The following is a 22,090-nucleotide window of genomic DNA, read 5'->3' as shown; positions in this document are numbered from 1 at the left end:
GCACACTACCAATTTAACATTGGGCCAATGCCACAGCCTACCTGAGTATTGTTGCCGACCATGTCCATCCCTTTATGACCGCAGTGTACCCATTTTCTGATGGCTACTTCCAGCAGGATAACGCGACGTGTCATAAAGCCCGAATCATCTCAGAACGGTTTGTTGAACATGACAATGAGTTCACTGTCCTCAAATGGCCTCCACAGTCACCAGATCTCAAACCAATAGAACACCTTTGGAATGTGGTGGAACGGGAGATTCACATCATGGATGTGCAGCCGACAAATCTGCAGCAACTGCGTGATGCCATCATGTCAATATGGACCAAACTCTCTGAGGAATGTTTCCAGTACCTTGTTAAATCAATGCCACGAAGGATTAAGGCAGTTCTGAAGGGAAAAGGGCGTCCAACCCGGTACTAGCAAGGTGTACCTATTAAAGTGACCATTGATTGTATATAGACTCATCTCTAACCTTCAGGACCCCATTGTTCAAAAGCAATCCAGCAAGATTGATCCAGTGGGGCTCAAAGAAGCAGGATCCTGAAATCTGGTTGTTTCAAGTAAAGGTGAATAAGTATATATCCAGTTTACAATCAGCCCATGGATTTAAACGCTTTATTCTGGCTAATCAAATTTACCCTCTCTGTTTAAAGGTTAGGAGGAGTTATGCAACATTGCCACCTTCGGAATTTCACGCAGACAGTCCAGGTAATAATTCACCCTGAAGTGAAGAAAAGCACTGATGTCCAAGTTAATTCAAAACAGAGCAAAGCAAAGCAGCAGCATTGTTGAGGTTAGGGTCCCCCAGCATCTAGTCATCTAGTCCTGCATATTGCTGCAAAGCGGACAGACAATATGTGCCAAATCTGTGCGATGGTGGTATAGTGGTGAGCATAGCTGCCTTCCAAGCAGTTGACCCGGGTTCGATTCCCGGCCATCGCAGCACTACTTTTGTGAAAAATCTGAATTTTCACAGTTCATCAGAGTTCGTTCTTTGGATTTCGTAACTCTTAGAACTTCCTGTCTTCGTGTCTTCAAGACAACCCCCTGAAGGGGATGTAGCTTAGTGGTAGAGCGCATGCTTTGCATGTATGAGGCCCCGGGTTCAATCCCCGGCATCTCCATTATTTGTGTTAATAAACCACACGACGTAAGAAAGAGTAATCAGCAACACTGATTGTTCCATAAAGGATGAATTATGTTCACAGTTAGACAAACTCACGGGATGAATTTGACTTGGTGCTTGGTATTGAACATCAATGCCTTCAAAAAGCTTTAATGGTCATGAGGAATATATATGGGACACATACATATGTATGCATTTACACTCACCGGCCACTTTATTAGGTAAAATAACTGCTCCAACTGCTCTTCGACGAAAACTTCTAACCAGCCAATCACATGGCAGCAAATCAACGCAATTAGGCACGTAGACATGGTCAAGAGAATCTCCTGTAGTTCAAACCAAGCATCAGAATGAGGAGTACAGTGAGTTAAGTGACTTTGAACGTGGCATGGTTATTGGTAACAGACGGGCTGGTCTGAGTATTTCAGAACCTGCCGATCTACTGGGATTTTCACGCAAAAACCTTTCTGGGGTTCACAGAGAGTCGTCGGAAAAAGAGAAAATATCCAGTGGGCGGTAGTTCCTTGGGGGCAAATGCCTTGTGGATGTCAGAGGTCAGAAGAGAATGGCTAGACTGGTTGTAGCTGATAGAAAGGCAACAGTAACTCAAATAACCACTCGTTACAACCGAGGTATGCCAAAGGGCATCTCTGAATGCACAACACATCGAACCTTGAGGCGGATGGGCCACAGCAGCAGAACCACACTGGGTACCACTCCTGTCAGCTAAGAACAGGAAACCGAGGCTTCAATTCGCTCACTCAGGTTCACCAAATTTGGACAACAGAAGTTTGGAAAAAGGTTGCCTGGTATGATGAGTCATTCTGATGGTATGGTCAGAATTTGCCATCAACAACATGAAAGCATGGATCCATCCTGCCTTGTATCAACGGTTCAGGCTGGTGGTGGTGGTGGTGTAACGGTTTGGGGGATATTTTTATGGCACACTACCAATTTAACATTGGGCCAATGCCACAGCCTACCTGAGTATTGTTGCCGACCATGTCCATCCCTTTATGACCGCAGTGTACCCATTTTCTGATGGCTACTTCCAGCAGGATAACGCGACGTGTCATAAAGCCCGAATCATCTCAGAACGGTTTGTTGAACATGACAATGAGTTCACTGTCCTCAAATGGCCTCCACAGTCACCAGATCTCAAACCAATAGAACACCTTTGGAATGTGGTGGAACGGGAGATTCACATCATGGATGTGCAGCCGACAAATCTGCAGCAACTGCGTGATGCCATCATGTCAATATGGACCAAACTCTCTGAGGAATGTTTCCAGTACCTTGTTAAATCAATGCCACTAAGGATTAAGGCAGTTCTGAAGGGAAAAGGGCGTCCAACCCGGTACTAGCAAGGTGTACCTATTAAAGTGACCATTGATTGTATATAGACTCATCTCTAACCTTCAGGACCCAATTGTTCAAAAGCAATCCAGCAAGATTGATCCAGTAGGGCTCAAAGAAGCAGGATCCTGAAATCTGGTTGTTTCAAGTAAAGGTGAATAAGTATATATCCAGTTTACAATCAGCCCATGGATTTAAACGCTTTATTCTGGCTAATCAAATTTACCCTCTCTGTTTAAAGGTTAGGAGGAGTTATGCAACATTGCCACCTTCGGAATTTCACGCAGACAGTCCAGGTAATAATTCACCCTGAAGTCAAGAAAAGCACTGATGTCCAAGTTAATTCAAAACAGAGCAAAGCAAAGCAGCAGCATTGTTGAGGTTAGGGTCCCCCAGCATCTAGTCATCTAGTCCTGCATTTTGCTGCAAACGGACAGACAAACCTCAGTCCCATTGAAAACTGGTTTTGCCCTGTGTTGCGGAAATTATGACGTTTATGTGCCAAATCTGTGTGATGGTGGTATACTGGTGAGCATAGCTGCCTTCCAAGCAGTTGACCCGGGTTCGATTCCCGGCCATCGCAGCACTACTTTTGTGAAAAATCTGAATTTTCACAGTTCATCAGAGTTCGTTCTTTGGATTTCGTAACTCTTAGAACTTCCTGTCTTCGTGTCTTCAAGACAACCCCCTGAAGGGGATGTAGCTCAGTGGTAGAGCGCATGCTTTGCATGTATGAGGCCCTGGGTTCAATCCCCGGCATCTCCATTATTTGTGTTAATAAACCACACGACGTAAGAAAGAGTAATCAGCAACACTGATTGTTCCATAAAGGATGAATTATGTTCACAGTTGGACAAACTCACGGGATGAATTTGACTTGGTGCTTGGTATTGAACATCAATGCCTTCAAAAAGCTTTAATGGTCATGAGGAATATATATGGGACACATACATATGTATGCATTTACACTCACCGGCCACTTTATTAGGTAAAATAACTGCTCCAACTGCTCTTCGACGAAAACTTCTAACCAGCCAATCACATGGCCGCAAATCAACGCAATTAGGCACGTAGACATGGTCAAGAATCTCCTGTAGTTCAAACCAAGCATCAGAATGAGGAGTACAGTGAGTTAAGTGACTTTGAACGTGGCATGGTTATTGGTAACAGACGGGCTGGTCTGAGTATTTCAGAACCTGCCGATCTACTGGGATTTTCCCGCAAAAACCTTTCTCGGGTTCACAGAGAGTCGTCGGAAAAAGAGAAAATATCCAGTGGGCGGTAGTTCCTTGGGGGCAAATGCCTTGTGGATGTCAGAGGTCAGAAGAGAATGGCTAGACTGGTTGTAGGTGATAGAAAGGCAACAGTAACTCAAATAACCACTCGTTACAACCGAGGTATGCCGAAGGGCATCTCTGAATGCACAACACATTGAACCTTGAGGCGGATGGGCCACAGCAGCAGAACCACACTGGGTACCACTCCTGTCAGCTAATAACAGGAAACCGAGGCTTCAATTCACTCACTCAGGTTCACCAAATTTGGACAACAGAAGTTTGGAAAAAGGTTGCCTGGTATGATGAGTCTCAATATCGGCTGCGACATTCTGATTGTATGGTCAGAATTTGCCATCAACAACATGAAAGCATGGATCCATCCTGCCTTGTATCAACGGTTCAGGCTGGTGGTGGTGGTGTAACGGTTTGGGGGATATTTTTATGGCACACTACCAATTTAACATTGGGCCAATGCCACAGCCTACCTGAGTATTGTTGCCGACCATGTCCATCCCTTTATGACCGCAGTGTACCCATTTTCTGATGGCTACTTCCAGCAGGATAACGCGACGTGTCATAAAGCACGAATCATCTCAGAACGGTTTGTTGAACATGACAATGAGTTCACTGTCCTCAAATGGCCTCCACAGTCACCAGATCTCAAACCAATAGAACACCTTTGGAATGTGATGGAACGGGAGATTCACATCATGGATGTGCAGCCGACAAATCTGCAGCAACTGCGTGATGCCATTATGTCAATATGGACCAAACTCTCTGAGGAATGTTTCCAGTACCTTGTTAAATCAATGCCACGAAGGATTAAGGCAGTTCTGAAGGGAAAAGGGCGTCCAACCCGGTACTAGCAAGGTGTACCTATTAAAGTGACCATTGATTGTATATAGACTCATCTCTAACCTTCAGGACCCCATTGTTCAAAAGCAATCCAGCAAGATCTATCCAGTGGGGCTCAAAGAAGCAGGATCCTGAAATCTGGTTGTTTCAAGTAAAGGTGAATAAGTATATATCCAGTTTACAATCAGCCCATGGATTTAAACGCTTTATTCTGGCTAATCAAATTTACCCTCTCTGTTTAAAGGTTAGGAGGAGTTATGCAACATTGCCACCTTCGGAATTTCACGCAGACAGTCCAGGTAATAATTCACCCTGAAGTCAAGAAAAGCACTGATGTCCAAGTTAATTCAAAACAGAGCAAAGCAAAGCAGCAGCATTGTTGAGGTTAGGGTCCCCCAGCATCTAGTCATCTAGTCCTGCATTTTGCTGCAAACGGACAGACAAACCTCAGTCCCATTGAAAACCGGTTTTGCCCTGTGTTGCGGAAATTATGACGTTTATGTGCCAAATCTGTGCGATGGTGGTATAGTGGTGAGCATAGCTGCCTTCCAAGCAGTTGACCCGGGTTCGATTCCCGGCCATCGCAGCACTACTTTTGTGAAAAATCTGAATTTTCACAGTTCATCAGAGTTCGTTCTTTGGATTTCGTAACTCTTAGAACTTCATGTTTTCGTGTCTTCAAGACAACCCCCTGAAGGGGATGTAGCTCAGTGGTAGAGCGCATGCTTTGCATGTATGAGGCCCCGGGTTCAATCCCTGGCATCTCCATTATTTGTGTTAATAAATCACACGACTTAAGAAACAGTAATCAGCAACACTGATTGTTCCATAAAGGATGAATTATGTTCACAGTTAGACAAACTCACAATATGAATTGGACTTGGTGCTTGCTATTGAACATCAATGCCTTCAAAAAGCTTTAATGGTCATGAGGAATATATATGGGACACATACATATGTATGCATTTACACTCACCGGCCACTTTATTAGGTAAAATAACTGCTCCAACTGCTCTTCGACGAAAACTTCTAACCAGCCAATCACATGGCAGCAAATCAACGCAATTAGGCACGTAGACATGGTCAAGAGAATCTCCTGTAGTTCAAACCAAACATCAGAATGAGGAGTACAGTAAGTTAAGTGACTTTGAACGTGGCATGGTTATTGGTAACAGACGGGCTGGTCTGAGTATTTCAGAACCTGGCGATCTACTGGGATTTTCCCGCAAAAACCTTTCTGGGGTTCACAGAGAGTCGTCGGAAAAAGAGAAAATATCCAGTGGGCGGTAGTTCCTTGGGGGCAAATGCCTTGTGGATGTCAGAGGTCAGAAGAGAATGGCTAGACTGGTTGTAGCTGATAGAAAGGCAACAGTAACTCAAATAACCACTCGTTACAACCGAGGTATGCCGAAGGGCATCTCTGAATGCACAACACATCGAACCTTGAGGCGGATGGGCCACAGCAGCAGAACCACACTGGGTACCACTCCTGTCAGCTAAGAACAGGAAACCGAGGCTTCAATTCGCTCACTCAGGTTCACCAAATTTGGACAACAGAAGTTTGGAAAAAGGTTGCCTGGTATGATGAGTCTCAATATCGGCTGCGACATTCTGATTGTATGGTCAGAATTTGCCATCAACAACATGAAAGCATGGATCCATCCTGCCTTGTATCAACGGTTCAGGCTGGTGGTGGTGGTGGTGTAACGGTTTGGGGGATATTTTTATGGCACACTACCAATTTAACATTGGGCCAATGCCACAGCCTACCTGAGTATTGTTGCCGACCATGTCCATCCCTTTATGACCGCAGTGTACCCATTTTCTGATGGCTACTTCCAGCAGGATAACGCGACGTGTCATAAAGCACGAATCATCTCAGAACGGTTTGTTGAACATGACAATGAGTTCACTGTCCTCAAATGGCCTCCACAGTCACCAGATCTCAAACCAATAGAACACCTTTGGAATGTGATGGAACGGGAGATTCACATCATGGATGTGCAGCCGACAAATCTGCAGCAACTGCGTGATGCCATTATGTCAATATGGACCAAACTCTCTGAGGAATGTTTCCAGTACCTTGTTAAATCAATGCCACGAAGGATTAAGGCAGTTCTGAAGGGAAAAGGGCGTCCAACCCGGTACTAGCAAGGTGTACCTATTAAAGTGACCATTGATTGTATATAGACTCATCTCTAACCTTCAGGACCCCATTGTTCAAAAGCAATCCAGCAAGATTGATCCAGTGGGGCTCAAAGAAGCAGGATCCTGAAATCTGGTTGTTTCAAGTAAAGGTGAATAAGTATATATCCAGTTTACAATCAGCCCATGGATTTAAACGCTTTATTCTGGCTAATCAAATTTACCCTCTCTGTTTAAAGGTTAGGAGGAGTTATGCAACATTGCCACCTTCGGAATTTCACGCAGACAGTCCAGGTAATAATTCACCCTGAAGTCAAGAAAAGCACTGATGTCCAAGTTAATTCAAAACAGAGCAAAGCAAAGCAGCAGCATTGTTGAGGTTAGGGTCCCCCAGCATCTAGTCATCTAGTCCTGCATTTTGCTGCAAACGGACAGACAAACCTCAGTCCCATTGAAAACTGGTTTTGCACTGTGTTGCGGAAATTATGACGTTTATGTGCCAAATCTGTGCGATGGTGGTATAGTGGTATAGCATAGCTGCCTTCCAAGCAGTTGACCCGGGTTCGATTCCTGGCCATCGCAGCACTACTTTTGTGAAAAATCTGAATTTTCACAGTTCATCAGAGTTCGTTCTTTGGATTTCGTAACTATTACAACTTCCTGTCTTCAAGACAACCCCCTAAAGGGGATGTAGCTCAGTGGTAGAGCGCATGCTTTGCATGTATGAGGCCCCGGGTTCAATCCCCGGCATCTCCATTATTTGTGTTAATAAACCACACAACGTAAGAAAGAGTAATCAGCAACACTGATTGTTCCATAAAGGATGAATTATGTTCACAGTTAGACAAACTCACAAGATGAATTGGACTTGGTGCTTGCTATTGAACATCAATGCCTTCAAAAAGCTTTAATGGTCATGAGGAATATATATGGGACACATACATATGTATGCATTTACACTCACCGGCCACTTTATTAGGTAAAATAACTGCTCCAACTGCTCTTCGACGAAAACTTCTAACCAGCCAATCACATGGCAGCAAATCAACGCAATTAGGCACGTAGACATGGTCAAGAGAATCTCCTGTAGTTCAAACCAAACATCCGAATGAGGAGTACAGTGAGTTAAGTGACTTTGAACGTGGCATGGTTATTGGTAACAGACGGGCTGGTCTGAGTATTTCAGAACCTGCCGATCTACTGGGATTTTCCCGCAAAAACCTTTCTGGGGTTCACAGAGAGTCGTCGGAAAAAGAGAAAATATCCAGTGGGCGGTAGTTCCTTGGGGGCAAATGCCTTGTGGATGTCAGAGGTCAGAAGAGAATGGCTAGACTGGTTGTAGCTGATAGAAAGGCAACAGTAACTCAAATAACCACTCGTTACAACCGAGGTATGCCGAAGGGCATCTCTGAATGCACAACACATCGAACCTTAGGCGGATGGGCCACAGCAGCAGAACCACACTGGGTACCACTCCTGTCAGCTAAGAACAGGAAACCGAGGCTTCAATTCGCTCACTCAGGTTCAATTCAATTCAATTCAATTCAATTCAATTTTATTTATATAGCGTCTAATACAACAGAGTTGTCTCTAGACGCTTTCCAGAGACCCATACCCAGAACATGACCCCCGAGCAGTTATTACCTAAACAATGGCAGGTAAAAACTCCCATAGTGGGAGAAAAACCTTAAGCCAAACAGTGTCAAGGAAAAACTCCCCTTTAGGAGGGAAGAAACCTTGAGCAGGACCAGGCTCGTAGGGGGGGACCCTCCTGCCGAGGGCCAGACTGGTGGGTCAGGGACGGCAACAGCACAGCAGGCAGGTGGAAGCAGCAACGGGACGACCAGGGGTGGGGACCGCAGGCCAGCACGCAGCTCCCGAAGCTCCGGCCCAATCATCAGGTCCCAGGTTGGCGTGCAGGGTCGGGGAAGGGTTGAAAAGGGGCAGGGCCAAGGAGAGGAGTCTTGAGGGACGAACCTTCTCCCCCACCCAAAAGGGGCCGTTACCCTGCCCCCCTCACTCCCACACTGCAGGTTCCGGTGTCCGGCAAAGGATGCTGCAACATGGACAAAAGAGAGAAAAGGGAGGAGAAGGGGGGGCCAGCACAAGAAACTACAGGAGCGACTCTGACACACTAAAGTTTACACTACCTAGAGATTTACCAACACCAGCTAGAGGTTTACTAAACACTAACTATAGGCTTTACTAAACAGAAATGTTTTAAGTTTAGTTTTAAAGGTGGAGGTGGTGTCAGCCTCCTTAACCCAGATTGGAAGTTGGTTCCATAGTAGTGGTGCCTGATAGCAGAACGCCCGCCCTCCAAATCTACATTTGGATACTCTAGGAACTACGAGTAAACCTGCACTCCGAGAACGGAGAGCTCTGACAGGAACATAAGGCACTATCAGGTCTTGCAAATAATGCGGAGCTAAGCCGTTTTGGGCTTTATACGCAAGTAATACAATTTTAAATTGGATTCTGAATTTTACGGGTAACCAATGGAGCGACGCTAACACCGGAGAGACGTGGTCTCTCCTGCTGATTCCTGTCAGCACTCGTGCTGCTGCATTCTGGATCAGCTGGAGCCTATTCAGCAAATTACTTGGACATCCTGCTAACAACACATTACAGTAATCTAGTCTAGAAGATACAAACGCATGAACTAGTTTTTCTGCATCACTCTGCGAGAGGATTTTCCTAATCTTTGCAATATTACGGAGATGGAAAAAGGCTATTTTACAGACCTGATTGACATATGATTTAAACGACAAATCCTGATCGAAAATAACACCAAGGTTTCTCACAGTTGCACTGGAAGCCATCGCAACACCATCTAATCCCTTCCTAAGATGCTCTGGACCAAGAATGATAACCTCTGTTTTATCTGAATTTAGAAGCAAGAAATTTCTGGACATCCAGTCCTTGATGTCCCTAAGACATGCCTGAAGTTTAACTAACGGTTCTGTTTCATCCGGCTTCATAGACAAGTAGAGCTGCGTATCATCAGCATAACAATGAAAGTGTATGCCGTGATTCTGGATTATACTTCCCAATGGCTGCATGTATAAACTGAACAAGATTGGCCCTAGCACTGAACCCTGCGGAACACCATAGCAGACCCTTGTCTGTTCTGAAGAAACCTCATGTACATGAACAAACTGGAACCTGTCAGATAGATATGATTTAAACCAACATAGAGGTGTCCCTTTAATCCCAACAACGTGCTCTAACCTGTGCAGCAAAATGCCATGATCTATAGTGCCAAAAGCAGCACTGAGGTCCAGTAGAACCAGTATGGAAACTAATCCCTTATCTGAGGCCATAAGGAGGTCATTCGTGACTCGAACCAGTGCTGTCTCTGTGCTATGATGCATTCTGAACCCTGACTGAAAGACTTCAAACAGATCATTTCTATACAAATAGTAGAATAGAGTCATCGGAAAAAGAGAAAATATCCAGTGGGCGGTAGTTCCTTGGGGGTAAATGCCTTGTGGATGTCAGAGGTCAGAAGAGAATGGCTAGACTGGTTGTAGCTGATAGAAAGGCAACAGTAACTCAAATAACCACTCGTTACAACCGAGGTATGCCGAAGGGCATCTCTGAATGCACAACACATCGAACCTTAGGCGGATGGGCCACAGCAGCAGAACCACACTGGGTACCACTCCTGTCAGCTAAGAACAGGAAACCGAGGATTCAATTCGCTCACTCAGGTTCACCAAATTTGGACAACAGAAGTTTGGAAAAAGGTTGCCTGGTATGATGAGTCATTCTGATGGTATGGTCAGAATTTGCCATCAACAACATGAAAGCATGGATCCATCCTGCCTTGTATCAACGGTTCAGGCTGGTGGTGGTGGTGGTGTAACGGTTTGGGGGATATTTTTATGGCACACTACCAATTTAACATTGGGCCAATGCCACAGCCTACCTGAGTATTGTTGCCGACCATGTCCATCCCTTTATGACCGCAGTGTACCCATTTTCTGATGGCTACTTCCAGCAGGATAACGCGACGTGTCATAAAGCCCGAATCATCTCAGAACGGTTTGTTGAACATGACAATGAGTTCACTGTCCTCAAATGGCCTCCACAGTCACCAGATCTCAAACCAATAGAACACCTTTGGAATGTGGTGGAACGGGAGATTCACATCATGGATGTGCAGCCGACAAATCTGCAGCAACTGCGTGATGCCATCATGTCAATATGGACCAAACTCTCTGAGGAATGTTTCCAGTACCTTGTTAAATCAATGCCACGAAGGATTAAGGCAGTTCTGAAGGGAAAAGGGCGTCCAACCCGGTACTAGCAAGGTGTACCTATTAAAGTGACCATTGATTGTATATAGACTCATCTCTAACCTTCAGGACCCCATTGTTCAAAAGCAATCCAGCAAGATTGATCCAGTGGGGCTCAAAGAAGCAGGATCCTGAAATCTGGTTGTTTCAAGTAAAGGTGAATAAGTATATATCCAGTTTACAATCAGCCCATGGATTTAAACGCTTTATTCTGGCTAATCAAATTTACCCTCTCTGTTTAAAGGTTAGGAGGAGTTATGCAACATTGCCACCTTCGGAATTTCACGCAGACAGTCCAGGTAATAATTCACCCTGAAGTCAAGAAAAGCACTGATGTCCAAGTTAATTCAAAACAGAGCAAAGCAAAGCAGCAGCATTCTTACTTTTGTGAAAAATCTGAATTTTCACAGTTCATCAGAGTTCGATCTCTGGATTTCGTAACTCTTAGAACTTCCTGTCTTCGTGTCTTCAAGACAACCCCGTGAAGGGGATGTAGCTCAGTGGTAGAGCGCATGCTTTGCATGTATGAGGCCCCGGGTTCAATCCCCGGCATCTCCATTATTTGTGTTAATAAACCACACGACGTAAGAAAGAGTAATCAGCAACACTGATTGTTCCATAAAGGATGAATTATGTTCACAGTTAGACAAACTCACAAGATGAATTGGACTTGGTGCTTGCGATTGAACATCAATGCCTTCAAAAAGCTTTAATGGTCATGAGGAATATATATGGGACACATACATATGTATGCATTTACACTCACCAGCCACTTTATTAGGTAAAATAACTGCTCCAACTGCTCTTCGACGAAAACTTCTAACCAGCCAATCACATAGCAGCAAATCAACGCAATTAGGCACGTAGACATGGTCAAGAGAATCTCCTGTAGTTCAAACCAAGCATCAGAATGAGAAGTACAGTAAGTTAAGTGACTTTGAACGTGGCATGGTTATTGGTAACAGACGGGCTGGTCTGAGTATTTCAGAACCTGCCGATCTACTGGGATTTTCCCGCAAAAACCTTTCTGGGGTTCACAGAGAGTCGTCGGAAAAAGAGAAAATATCCAGTGGGCGGTAGTTCCTTGGGGGCAAATGCCTTGTGGATGTCAGAGGTCAGAAGAGAATGGCTAGACTGGTTGTAGCTGATAGGAAGGCAACAGTAACTCAAATAACCACTCGTTACAACCGAGGTATGCCGAAGGGAATCTCTGAATGCACAACACATCGAACCTTGAGGCGGATGGGCCACAGCAGCAGAACCACACTGAGTACCACTCCTGTCAGCTAAGAACAGGAAACTGAGGCTTCAATTCGCTCACTCAGGTTCACCAAATTTGGACAACAGAAGTTTGGAAAAAGGTTGCCTGGTATGATGAGTCTCAATATCGGCTGCGACATTCTGATGGTATGGTCAGAATTTGCCATCAACAACATGAAAGCATGGATCCATCCTGCCTTGTATCAACGGTTCAGGCTGGTGGTGGTGGTGGTGTAACGGTTTGGGGGATATTTTTATGGCACACTACCAATTTAACATTGGGCCAATGCCACAGCCTACCTGAGTATTGTTGCCGACCATGTCCATCCCTTTATGACCGCAGTGTACCCATTTTCTGATGGCTACTTCCAGCAGGATAACGCGACGTGTCATAAAGCCCGAATCATCTCAGAACGGTTTGTTGAACATGACAATGAGTTCACTGTCCTCAAATGGCCTCCACAGTCACCAGATCTCAAACCAATAGAACACCTTTGGAATGTGGTGGAACGGGAGATTCACATCATGGATGTGCAGCCGACAAATCTGCAGCAACTGCGTGATGCCATCATGTCAATATGGACCAAACTCTCTGAGGAATGTTTCCAGTACCTTGTTAAATCAATGCCACGAAGGATTAAGGCAGTTCTGAATGGAAAAGGGCGTCCAAACCGGTACTAGCAAGGTGTACCTATTAAAGTGACCATTGATTGTATATAGACTCATGTCTAACCTTCAGGACCCCATTGTTCAAAAGCAATCCAGCAAGATTGATCCAGTGGGGCTCAAAGAAGCAGGATCCTGAAATCTGGTTGTTTCAAGTAAAGGTGAATAAGTATATATCCAGTTTACAATCAGCCCATGGATTTAAACGCTTTATTCTGGCTAATCAAATTTACCCTCTCTGTTTAAAGGTTAGGAGGAGTTATGCAACATTGCCACCTTCGGAATTTCACGCAGACAGTCTAGGTAATAATTCACCCTGAAGTCAAGAAAAGCACTGATGTCCAAGTTAATTCAAAACAGAGCAAAGCAAAGCAGCAGCATTGTTGAGGTTAGGGTCCCCCAGCATCTAGTCATCTAGTCCTGCATTTTGCTGCAAAGCGGACAGACAAACCTCAGTCCCATTGAAAACTGGTTTTGCCCTGTGTTGCGGAAATTATGACGTTTATGTGCCAAATCTGTGCGATGGTGGTATAGTGGTGAGCATAGCTGCCTTCCAAGCAGTTGACCCGGGTTCGATTCCCGGCCATCGCAGCACTACTTTTGTGAAAAATCTGAATTTTCACAATTCATCAGAGTTCGTTCTTTGGATTTCATAACTCTTAGAACTTCCTGTCTTCGTGTCTTCAAGACAACCCCCTGAAGGGGATGTAGCTCAGTGGTAGAGCGCATGCTTTGCATGTATGAGGCCCCGGGTTCAATCCACGACATCTCCATTATTTGTGTTAATAAACCATACGACGTAAGAAAGAGTAATCAGCAACACTGATTGTTCCATAAAGGATGAATTATGTTCACAGTTAGACAAACTCACAAGATGAATTGGACTTGGTGCTTGCTATTGAACATCAATGCCTTCAAAAAGCTTTAATGGTCATGAGGAATATATATGGGACACATACATATGTATGCATTTACACTCACCGGCCACTTTATTAGGTAAAATAACTGCTCCAACTGCTCTTTGACGAAAACTTCTAACCAGCCAATCACATGGCAGCAATTAGGCACGTAGACATGGTCAAGAGAATCTCCTGTAATTAAAACCAAGCATCAGAATGGGGAAGTACAGTGAGTTAAGTGACTTTGAAAGTGGCATGGTTATTGGTAACAGACGGGCTGGTCTGAGTATTTCAGAACCTGCCGATCTACTGGGATTTTCACGCAAAAACCTCTCTGAGGTTCACAAAGAGTCGTCGGAAAAAGAGAAAATATCCAGTGGGCGGTAGTTCCTTGGGGGACTTCAACAGTGTTGTTTCTCTGGAACTCGCAACTCTTAGAACTTCCTGTCTTCCTGTCTTCAGGACCACCCCCCGACGGGGATGTAGTAGTGCAGTGGTAGAACGCGTGCTTTGCATGTGTGAGGCCCCAGCATCTCCAGTATTTGTGTTAAAGTAGGAACTATCAAATATGGACCAATCAGATGAAGGGGGTGCGTGCTTTTTGGCGTATATCGTCGCTACGGTAACACTTTCGACTGAGAAAAGTGATGCCCATCGTCGCAAGATCGAGACGCACATTTTGATGTATAACACATCTGGGTGCACGTTACGGTTCGGGCCGCATTAACGGCCAAAGAAATGGCATGAATTGCGCCAAAATTACACATTTAATCAAAAATGGCCGACTTCCTGTTCGGTTTCGGCCATGGCGCCAAGAGACTTTTCTTTAAGTTGCGACATGATTCAGGTGTGTACCGATTTTCGTGCATGTACGTCAAACCGTATTGTGGGGCTTGAGGCACAAAGTTTTCTAGGGGGCACTGTTGACCCATTAGGCCACGCACATTAATGCAAACCATGAAATATCGTTTGTTTGCCGATGCGGACAATTGATGACGAGAAACAGATGCGATATTTCCGCAATTCCTCCGTTTGGTTTGACAATTTGTCGTCAGGAGATTCATTTACCGAAATATCTGGAGCAAAGTCGGTGTCGGTCGAGCGATGACTGAAGAACCTCTGAATCTAGCTCAGATGTGTGATCAGTGGGCAAAACAGCCCACCAGCATCATCACTACTGCATCTTAACGAGCATGACATCTGCACCCAGGACTGTGTCGATCTGCCGCCCGTTGTTTTGACACGCATGTTTGTCACTGTGCGGTGGGAATGTGGGTCATAATTGTGAACATAACAGCTGCTCAGCCTTTCTTCAAAATAGTCCGTAGGTTTCCGACCGCCGCGTCTGGTAATTTGTGGTCAGCTGGTGCCCGGATCAGGAGAAGAGAGTGAGAAGAGCGAGAACTGCAAGTCGCGCTCGCGTTCTGAACAGCAAGTAAATTTGCCCCCTTACGGTCCCTCCTGTTCATCATCCACATTGCTCCTCAGACACATATTCTGTAATTATAAAATTAACTTCCACTCCTATACAGATGACACCCAGCTCTACATCTCCTCCAAACCCAAGTCCTCACTTAAACCCACCTCCCTTTCTGACTGCCTTCAGAAAATCAAATCACGGTTCTCCACTTACTTTTTCAAACTTTACAGCAATAAAAGGTTAGTTCTACTCATCAGCATGATCTCCACTCCAAATCACACAGTTTCCATCAACATTGACGGGTCCTCCATCCTTCCCTCAGGTTATGAATCTGGGCGTCATCTTTGAATCTTTGAAGTAAGCTATCATTTCAAGCTAACATCAACAACATCAGCCGGTCTGCTTATTTCCACCTCCGAAACATCGACCGACTGCATTCATCCTTCACTCCATGTGCGGCCGCCATCCTCATCTACAGCCTTGTCACTTCTTGAAGTGATTACTTGACTTTTCTTTCCTCTTCCCAACAAATCCCTTCATAAACTGTAGCTTGTGCAGAACTCTGCTATCCAAATAGTCAACAGCCCCACCGGTTCCCAATAAAGCACAGAATCAACTTCAAGATGCTGCTTGTCACTTTCAAATGGCTCCTTAATCTGGCCTGTCCTTTCCAGTCCGATTTGAACTACATGGCCACTCTCTCCTGTACTCTCAGGTCTACCTCTTTCATTCACCCCTCTCTGCCTATCTCACCACATGGGGAACAGAGCCTTCAGTCATTCTGCAAGTTACTCCCATCTGAGCTTCCAAACATGGACCCTTTTCCTTCATTCAAGTTTGAATTAATAGAGTAAGGGAAACCAAGTTTTTGGGTGTCATGCTGGATGAGAATTTGAATAGGAAATCACATATACATTATACAAAGATAAAAATATCAAAAACAATTGCTCTGTTACACAAAGTAAAGGATTCATTGGACAACAAAGCATTGTACATTTTATATAACACTCTGATTGTTCCATATCTGACCTACTGTGTTCAAGTTTGGGGAAATGCCTGTAAAACATTTATATTCAGTCAATTTTCATTTTACAAAAAAGAGCCATAAGAATAATCAGTAGAAAACGATATAGAGATCCAACAAATCCATTATTCCTTCAGTTACAATTGTTGAAATTTCATGAATTAGTAGACTATAGTATTCTGGAAATTACGTTTAAAGCTCATAAAAAAACTTTACCAATCAACATTCAGATTTTAGTTTTTTATTTACTTACTTTACTTTAATTTATGTTATTTGTGAATTTATTTCTTGGAAAAAGGGGCAGAGTAGATAAGATTCTTCTTCTTTCTGCCCCCTTTTCATTCACAATTTATGAACATTTGTATTTGTATTTGTATTAAATTGTTTGTTTTATTTTTTTGAATGAAATAAAGAATAAACCCCACCTGTTCAAACTGGCCTATTCACTTTGAACCTGCAACCTATTTTATCTAATTATTTTTATTGGTTTGGTAATTTCCTAATTTTATGTCAAGTTATCTCGAGTGCAGAAAGGCGCCAGTTAATAAAATGTAAAATATATTTCCAACTCTTATAAAAAAGTAAGACAACAAGCATTGCGGAGAACAGCTACGGCTGGTGAACACAGTTAACCCGTGTTTATGTTGCTGTGAACAGTCTTCTTTCTGCAGGGCATAATTATGTTGTGTTTTCACAAGCCCTTTTCAAAATGCGCTGAGTGTTATTAAAGGGTTTACTACGAGACTGCTCATTATTACATCTCAATTTAGACCACTTACTGTATAACAAACACACAAACACACAATAATTAATGTTCCAATCTCTTCTTCTTCAACAAATGACATTAGTTTTTAACTGTTATTGCATTTTCATGGTGATGATGGTCAAATATACATATATGTGTGTAAAATATTTAATTAAGGTAATTACAAGCTAAAGTACTGTCAATCAGGACTATCATTTCAGTCTATTAACAGGTCTCTACAACAATATATTTGAAGTAACTTTATTTTTGACAACACATTGTTTATGTAACTTTATGAACCTCAGTCATGTTGATATGTTATTTTTAGACAGGAAAACAGGTTTTCTCCTGGAAAATCTTCCAGGAGAACGTCACTGATTCAGTCTTCTTCAAATTGTGATGTCATGGACTTTAATATTTATTTAAATTCAGTTCAGTTCAATTCAGCTTTATTCATATAGCATCAAAACATGACAAATGTCCTCACAAGGTACTTCAATGAAATAGTTCTACTCATTCCAAATTAGTCCAGCTAATACAAAGCCAATAAAATAATAGTAATTATTATTGCTTCAATGAGTTAACCAACATTTTTCTCAGACTCAGGTAGGATCAGCATCCACCTGGACTGACAATGAGTTCACTCTCCTCAAATTTGTCCTCTTGGGGGTTGAGAGGACAATTCAATTCATTTCAATTGTATTTACATAGAGTCTGTTACAATGCACGTTGTCTCTAGTTATTTTCCAATTCCAATTATTACATACACAACAGCAGGTAAAAACTCCCATTTAAGAGGGAATAAACCTTGAGCAGGACCTGGATCATGAAGGGGGATCCTCCTTCTGAAGGCAAGCTGGGCAGAGCAGGAGAAGGGAGGTCAGACAGAGAGAATGATGAACAGAAAGAGGAGAGACACAGACACACTGTCAAAGGTACAAAAGGAGTTAGTACGGTAGACTCCTGAACCAAGATATTACCAGTTCCAAGTTTTCAGCTGTTCCTCGTGGGTTCTTCTTTACCTCGTGTCTAGGGAATCATTATCTACTGCTTTCTCTACACAGCAGGTTTTTCCATTTGGTCCAAGCTCCTTGGTGTCTCATTCCCACTAACCTCCATGTTCATACTTCCGCTATAATTCCCCACACTTGTATCTAAACAAGATGATTGCTGCCCTTTGCCTTGAGCACTGGAGATCTTGGCTGCAGGAATTGGATTGACCCGGGTCTGGTGCTGTGTAAGCTTCCAGGTCCAGGTTTTCAAAAATGGTTGGTTCTCTGGAAACAGTCCTGCAGCTGGTGAGAGGCACCATCAGGCCTTGGGATAAGAAGCTGGGATAAGAAGACTTTGTGTTTGCACCCCTAGTCACACATATAACATCCTGGTGAAACTTGGGAAGCACTGCTCCCAGTTTCACCACTGAAGTCTGTTACGTCAGATAAAGATCAGATAACATTTTATGGTAAATGAATGCAGAACACCTAGTAATTCCAAAAAGTTCACATACTTTTTTCCCCAATGTGTTTGAGCATGAAGGATTCTTCTGCACCTTGTACACAAAGATATTCCACAATGTTCTTGATGTTCACTTTGGGTACAGTGTTTTCCTGGAGTTTAAATCCACACAGCATCTTTCAACAGACTGAAGAAGCTCCATGTGATAATAGAAGTTGTAAGATACAGACAAAGATCAAAACTAAGGGACCTGTAAATGAAAGCTGAACCTTGAAAAGTGCATAACAGATAAAGGGATTTAGCTGCAATGGAAGGGAACTTATTACGTTTAAGAATCAAATTCATCCATTTAGAGTGATTATTATGGAACACAGCCATTGCAATTTGGAGTACTTTTAGTCTCTTATCTTAACTCTTACATAAAAAACAGAGGAAGCAAACATATGCCCAATCTGTACTCATGCAGAAGAATATAGACTTTGAAAAACATAAATAATTTAAATTGAACAGTAATTTTACATCACCAGCTTCAAATGGTTGACTTTAGTAAATAATCATGAGGAAAAGCCTGCATGTATGCCCTGGTTTCTACTTCACATTCATCGATCACGTTGGTATATGACTCTTCTTACCACATTTTCCGTCCTGTATGTCTGTCTTTGATGTAGCCCTTTTAACATTCTAGATAAACAGCGATATATATAAATATCTGGAGCAAAGGCAGTGTCGGTTGAGCGATGACTGACAAACCTCTGTAGCCAGCTCAGACGTTTGATTATCGGTGGACAAAACAGCCCATCAGCAACATCACCACCGCGTTTGCCCTGCATCTTCCGACGAGCAGACATAACGGCCACGCAGTTGCTACCAGATGGTTGTTAGATGGCATCACTGTCACATATTGAAACAGTACAACATGCTTAGTTTTGATAATTTCTTAAAGTTTTCTACACTCAAACTGGTTTTTAAGTGTCTACAGAACCTAGCACCAGATGTTTTATGTAAGTTAGTTAGCAGGCAGAATAGTGGTAGGATCACCAGGGGAACAACAAGTGGTAACTGTAAGGTTGAACGCCGTAAGACCTCCTTTGGGCAGTCAGCGTTCTCTATAAAGGGCTCTCAAATGTGGAACACACTGCCAACTGAGATAAAAACAACTCAAGATTTTAAGGTTTTTACTAAAAATGTCAAAGACTGGTTGAAGCAAAATCAGAAATGTACGCATTTTTAATCACCTGTAACCGCTAATAGGGTGTTCTCTTGCAAGCTGAGAATTGTAAATAGGATATAGCTTTGCATGTTGAAAATTGAATGTATTTTTGTATTCTTTTTCTCCTTTCTTTTATTTTCTTTTACTAAAAGCCTAACTAGGGACAGGAGATGGAAACTAGCAATAGCTATACTCTCTGTATGCAGAACATCAGTCACATTGGCTTGTTTGTAATGAGTGAATGTGATCACATGTAAACCTGCATTGTCCCTATTAAATAAAATAAATTAAATGAAAACCACTTCTGTATGCATGTCTCCATATCTGCACCCAGGACTGTGCAGATTTGCCGCCCACTGTTTTGACATGCATGTTTGTCACTGTGCAGCGGCAATGTCACATCATGAACGTAAGGACAACAGCACCTGCTCAGCCAGCCTTTCTTCAAAACTTTACGCCATTTTCCGACCTCTACGCCAAGTCACTTGTGGTCAACTGGTGCTCTGACCTGGACCAGCACCACTCGTGGGTGAAGCGAGAACTGCAGGTCGCGTACGCGTTCAGTGTTTTTTGGAGAACGTGCAGGTGGACGTGTGAAACGAATGCAGGATACGCGTGTCGGCCATGATGCTGCCTTGTACGTGTTCTGAACAGCAAGTATATTCCACCCATAATTGTTGATATCATACAACATAATATCACTTTCATAAAAACAAATTCTTACAGTTGTCATGGACAAGAAAATTAACTATTAAAACCAAAACATTGTTGATGTCCAGTGTAGATTTACAGAAATATTCAGTTTTTTTATTAAGTTGTAAATGTAATTATTTCTGTAGAGTTTCTGTAGACCTGCTCACCAATGGGAACAGCTTCTGAAACACACACACACACACACACACACACACACACACACACACACACACACACACACACACACACACACACACACACACACACACACACACACACACACACACACACACACTAGCCTCAGTGCCGTCTCTTTTCATAAAAGTGTGGCGAGATTAAAATTATTGGTCACATAACCATCATTTTGTTGCTTGTGCAACGTAGACTTTGGCCACTTTAGTAAGTACACTTGGTAAACCTGATAAAGTGGTGAGCCTACTTTCACTTCACTACTTTCTTTCACTCTAGTACTCTCTAGTAGATAAATTATTGGCAGAACTGCAGCCACACACCTAAAAGCAACAGCTGAAAGTACCTTTAACACAGTATCCTATTAAACCCCGTCTCACACATTTACAACTCTATCAAACTGATCTTTTATGCATGGAAGCATCACAGAAGCACATGCAGTCGTCAGTGTGTAGCCACTTCTCCAAAATTGGATTAGACAGAGAAATTTTCCGTGTGGATAAGTGAGATCCTATCAGCATTCAGCTGCTGTGCAGGATTTCTCTGTGGGCTCTTCTGTGATTACTTTAACACTATCAAGGCTCCACTCTTTGTGAACACAGTCTTAATAAGTACAACTTTAATTAAAGCCGATTTATCTAGTGGTGACTTGACTGTTCAGAGCTGTCCGTTGTACATTACAGAACGAGCAGGGAGACCTGCACTGAAGTCCAGCTGCCGGCCTGCTGGACTGATGTTGGGAATGATTTTGGGAAGATGTTGGGAATGATGTTGGGAATGTGGCGAGCAAGCATTTTCTGGTCCGATGACTGGATTCATGAATCAAGATTGCACATCGCCATCCAGAAAAGCCTGCAATGGCAAAAGGGAGGAGGGAGAGAAAAAGTGCCATAGAGGTTATTGAAGAGTTTTCAAGACCCTGTGATGGGAAATGCCACTAATCTGCAGCTTGGAGTTTCCCTGTCAGCTTCCAGGATGAACATTTTCCTGTGTAGATGCAGAGAAGACCTGGGGCCTCATCTATAAAGCTTGCTTGCAAAGAAAAAGCGCCTGAAAGTTGCAGAAGCCGCCTTTTACGCAAAGCCTCGGCTCTAAAAAGAAAAGACTAACCGAAAAATCTGCGGATCCCTACGGCAACCCTCACCCTCCCGTAAGAATGGAAATGGAAATGGTTGGATCAGGATGGAGAGACAATTCAGAGATCATGCAGATTTCCTGGCCCATGATGATGACTGGCTAATAAGCCGATTTAGATTCTCAAGAGCAGTGCTCTTGGATCTATGTGCTGAATTGGGACCAGCTTTAGAGAGACCGACCCGCCGGAATCGCGCCATCCCGGTGCACCTGCAGGTGCTGACGACTCTCGGTTTCCTGGCAACCGGTTCGTACCAGCGGGAATTAGCCGACAGGTATGTGATTAACAATAAATAATGTTACATGTCCTGCCTAAAGCCCCATTTGAGGTAC

The 22,090-nt window shown here is 43.4% G+C and overlaps 11 non-coding genes across 11 annotated transcripts; all 11 read left to right on the top strand.

The window, feature by feature from the left end:
• Positions 1 to 872: 872 nt before the first annotated feature.
• Positions 873 to 944, top strand: trnag-ucc (transfer RNA glycine (anticodon UCC)). Its single transcript has one exon. It is a non-coding gene; the product is annotated as a tRNA-Gly (tRNA).
• Positions 945 to 1,054: 110 nt separating this feature from the next.
• trnaa-ugc (transfer RNA alanine (anticodon UGC)) lies at positions 1,055 to 1,126 on the top strand. Its single transcript has one exon. It is a non-coding gene; the product is annotated as a tRNA-Ala (tRNA).
• A 1,869-nt stretch (positions 1,127 to 2,995) lies between these two features.
• trnag-ucc (transfer RNA glycine (anticodon UCC)) lies at positions 2,996 to 3,067 on the top strand. The gene has a single exon. It is a non-coding gene; the product is annotated as a tRNA-Gly (tRNA).
• A 110-nt stretch (positions 3,068 to 3,177) lies between these two features.
• trnaa-ugc (transfer RNA alanine (anticodon UGC)) lies at positions 3,178 to 3,249 on the top strand. Its single transcript has one exon. It is a non-coding gene; the product is annotated as a tRNA-Ala (tRNA).
• A 1,881-nt stretch (positions 3,250 to 5,130) lies between these two features.
• On the top strand, positions 5,131 to 5,202 carry trnag-ucc (transfer RNA glycine (anticodon UCC)). The gene has a single exon. It is a non-coding gene; the product is annotated as a tRNA-Gly (tRNA).
• Positions 5,203 to 5,312: 110 nt separating this feature from the next.
• Positions 5,313 to 5,384, top strand: trnaa-ugc (transfer RNA alanine (anticodon UGC)). Its single transcript has one exon. It is a non-coding gene; the product is annotated as a tRNA-Ala (tRNA).
• Positions 5,385 to 7,270: 1,886 nt separating this feature from the next.
• trnag-ucc (transfer RNA glycine (anticodon UCC)) lies at positions 7,271 to 7,343 on the top strand. The gene has a single exon. It is a non-coding gene; the product is annotated as a tRNA-Gly (tRNA).
• A 102-nt stretch (positions 7,344 to 7,445) lies between these two features.
• On the top strand, positions 7,446 to 7,517 carry trnaa-ugc (transfer RNA alanine (anticodon UGC)). The gene has a single exon. It is a non-coding gene; the product is annotated as a tRNA-Ala (tRNA).
• Positions 7,518 to 11,548: 4,031 nt separating this feature from the next.
• Positions 11,549 to 11,620, top strand: trnaa-ugc (transfer RNA alanine (anticodon UGC)). Its single transcript has one exon. It is a non-coding gene; the product is annotated as a tRNA-Ala (tRNA).
• A 1,887-nt stretch (positions 11,621 to 13,507) lies between these two features.
• Positions 13,508 to 13,579, top strand: trnag-ucc (transfer RNA glycine (anticodon UCC)). Its single transcript has one exon. It is a non-coding gene; the product is annotated as a tRNA-Gly (tRNA).
• A 110-nt stretch (positions 13,580 to 13,689) lies between these two features.
• Positions 13,690 to 13,761, top strand: trnaa-ugc (transfer RNA alanine (anticodon UGC)). The gene has a single exon. It is a non-coding gene; the product is annotated as a tRNA-Ala (tRNA).
• Positions 13,762 to 22,090: the final 8,329 nt, after the last annotated feature.

Source organism: Cololabis saira, chromosome 3 (assembly GCF_033807715.1).
Source record: "Cololabis saira isolate AMF1-May2022 chromosome 3, fColSai1.1, whole genome shotgun sequence".
NCBI lineage: Eukaryota > Metazoa > Chordata > Actinopteri > Beloniformes > Belonidae > Cololabis > Cololabis saira.
The sequence above is the reverse complement of the archived record's forward strand: the minus strand, read 5'-3'. Positions and strand labels throughout refer to the sequence as shown.